Source organism: Nannospalax galili, unplaced genomic scaffold (assembly GCF_000622305.1).
Source record: "Nannospalax galili isolate Female #2095 unplaced genomic scaffold, S.galili_v1.0 C49802200, whole genome shotgun sequence".
In the NCBI taxonomy this organism is placed as follows: Eukaryota; Metazoa; Chordata; class Mammalia; order Rodentia; family Spalacidae; genus Nannospalax; species Nannospalax galili.
Genome location: NW_008481161.1, coordinates 1 through 3,036, shown reverse-complemented (window position 1 = coordinate 3,036; position 3,036 = coordinate 1). Strand labels below are relative to the sequence as shown.

The 3,036-nt window shown below is 36.7% G+C and overlaps 1 long non-coding RNA gene across 1 annotated transcript; it reads left to right on the top strand.

Moving 5' to 3' along the window:
• The first annotated feature begins 487 nt into the window (after positions 1–487).
• Positions 488–2,977, top strand: LOC108490431. The gene is made up of 3 exons (XR_001872294.1): positions 488–573; positions 1,814–1,858; positions 2,810–2,977. It is a non-coding gene; the product is annotated as an uncharacterized LOC108490431 (long non-coding RNA).
• Positions 2,978–3,036: the final 59 nt, after the last annotated feature.

Here is a 3,036-nt window from a genome sequence, read left to right as displayed (position 1 = left end):
TTCTTTTCTTTTCTTTTCTTTTCTTTTCTTTTCTTTTCTTTCCTTCCTTCCCTCCCTCCCTTCCTTTCTTTCTTTCAAGAGGAGAGTGGTTATCCTTATATAGTCCAGCCTCAAAATTTCTAAATATCCTTGTTTGGTTGGCTTTGAAGTAATGATCTTTGTACCTCAACCTCTCAAGTACTGGGATTACAAACATGCACCACTGTTCATGGGTCTTCAGCCTTTGTATTCTGTAAGAGCTCCATTAAAGCTCTTTACTTCTTGAACTTCATTTTATGTGACTCTTATTCCCAATGGACTTTCAATTGATAAGTCCATTCAACTGATAACTTGCTATGGCAGCATAAGTAAAAACTTCAAATTAAGAAGTTGAAGCATCTAATAGCCAAAACATAAGAAAATCTAGTAAGTTTTAATAAGCTTAGAGCCATGTATCTCATACTTTTTGAACTACAGACTCTGTATTAACTGAACATTTTCCTTCCTCAGTTCCTATACCACCAAAACGGACCCGTCGTCCTCGCCCCAAACCTAAAACCACAACAACTCCTGAGACTCCTCATTCTAAACCTGGTAAATGTGGGTTTCTATTTACAAGAGTGCTTCTAGAAGATCTTGGGAAACTGTTAGCAAGGCCAGTGGTGAAAGTGATAGCTCCTGTGCTGTGTGGGGTGAAGGCACTCTGTGAACTGCCACTGCTCCCACTGCTGTGCTTACATGGGAAAGCAAGGGGTGGAGTCCTGTGTGGCAGCTCAATTGCTTGTGCTTCTACACAAATTTCACCTCTATTACCATGTATCTTATTTGATACTACTTATTTTCATCTTTCTTCTTTTAAAGACAAAATGTCAGTGTCTTAAATAAGACCAAGTGTAAGTGGTGTAGTGAAGGTCAGAACTTGTCCCTGTATGACGTACACAAAGATTGAAATGTGGTAGTATAACTACATAAATTAAACTTTTTTAGGATGTCTTTGATATTTATGAACTTAGAGGAATACAAGTTAGTGAAGGACAGGATTACAGTGAGTTGGAAAACAGTAGGATCTTAAAATAATGGGAACAGATAGAAGAAGGGTATAAAGCCCAACTGGATGGCACAAGCTTCCTGGAATGAACAGAATCCAGCTACCAGGTGTGCCAATAGTGCTGTTCTGGGAAAATCCCTTAAGAGAACTGAAGGGAAATTCTTGAAGGAATGATTCCAAAGTTTGGATCTAACCCAAAAAACATCAATGAACATCCCATCTATCTGGAGCACTACAATTTTGTTGTGAGAACAGAGACCGTTTCACTGAGTACCATACTAATTAGATGTCCCTTATCCTGTTTGGTGAGCAGTTTTGTCTCAAATGAGATTTGAGCCTAACCATACATGAGTGAAAACACGAGTCTGGTTCACTTTGCTTTATTAAAAATTCTTTGATGTATCCTTGCTCATTTAGGCGTATTCTTTTCTTAAAGCTTCCATACAAAAACCCGTAATTGCAGAACAGTTATATAAGAATACCTTTGATAAATGTCTAAAGTTTCTAGGACATTCTTCAGCAATAGTTGAAATAAGGTACTCCAGATACCTAGGAGAGAATATTGTGTTGACCTTATTAAGATGTTTACCATATAGTATAGGCAGGACTGAGTACCTCCTAAAAGAATGTTTGCCTGTGTACAAGGTGACCTAATCTTCAAGTAACAAGTATTAAATGTCAGAAATTTTCTCAAAAATGCTTTATACTTATTCCAGGAAGGATATGTTGTCTTACTGACTTTTCACACACATTTATTTCATTGCTTTTAATTCGTTCCTGCTACAGATCTTGAACCTGGTGCCCTTAGAACGGAAGCTCCTGCAACCATGGGTAATGAGAATTGTGTCCTTCCAATAATGTTTTTCTGTCCATTGTCACACCATCATATCACCAGTTCTCATCTAGGATCATGCCATCATCATCCTCTGTTGTCACTCCATTAGAGCCTTTATCTTGAAATGATACTCAGCTCTATGTCAAGCTATTAGTTAACTGTTCAACACTGTGGCATGTGGCCACATGCATTTAAACAGCACTAAGACCGTTTCCATGTGAATCTGCATCTGTTGTACTTATGCTGCATGCCCCTCAACAATTGTGGAAATGTGTGTGTTTACTTGGATTGCTTTTGTTGTACTAGAATCTTTGTGCTATGTTGGTGGATCTGTGGTTTAAAGGAATGATAATTTCAGTGAATTGACAGATATAAAATGTGCCCATCCTGAAATGTTTAAACCATAGGCTTCCATGATAAGGTGACTGACTGTCTCCATCAGGTTAACAGTCTTTCTTAACTTTTTGAATCAAGGACCACTTTGAGAGTTCGATGAGCATGTTTCATCAGTTTGTCTTCTTTATGTTTTCAAAATATTAACTTTTAATTGTATCTATATTTTAAAAGCAGACAAAAATAATATGTAGTTATCATATATCTCAGCTTACCAAAAGTACAGTAAACTAATAAATGCTTTCTTTAGTATAGTCAGAAAGGCGTAAATCATGTAAATGTATAAAAATATCTCCAGCAGACTTCTACAGCACCCGGGGACAGGGAATCCAATGTCAAAAGAACATCTTGGGTACCACACTGTAATATTTAGACATGTGCTGTGCTATCTTGCAAGTCTATATCATGAAATTAATGAGGACCTAGCCATGGTTTGGCCAAATGTGCAAAGAGCAAGTGTCTCTTAGTTTTCAGGCTTAAAAATTGATTTTTGGAATTAACCTAAAAATTAATTGAAATTTTTTCTTTGGTTTATTTTACTCTTTTTTGTTCAGTTCTTGTTACATCCCTTGAACCTGTCACACTTAGAACCAAGGCTCCTGAAACATTAGGTAATGACGCTGTGTTCCTCAATGCCTGTTTTCTTGCTTATTGTCATACTCATCCCAAATCGTTATTTTAATTATATCGTCATGAGCTTTATCACAGCCCTGTCATCTGCTGCTTCTTGAGAATATTAAAGGTTCTTAAAGTTACCTTTTTTTAATCTTTTTTTTTTTTT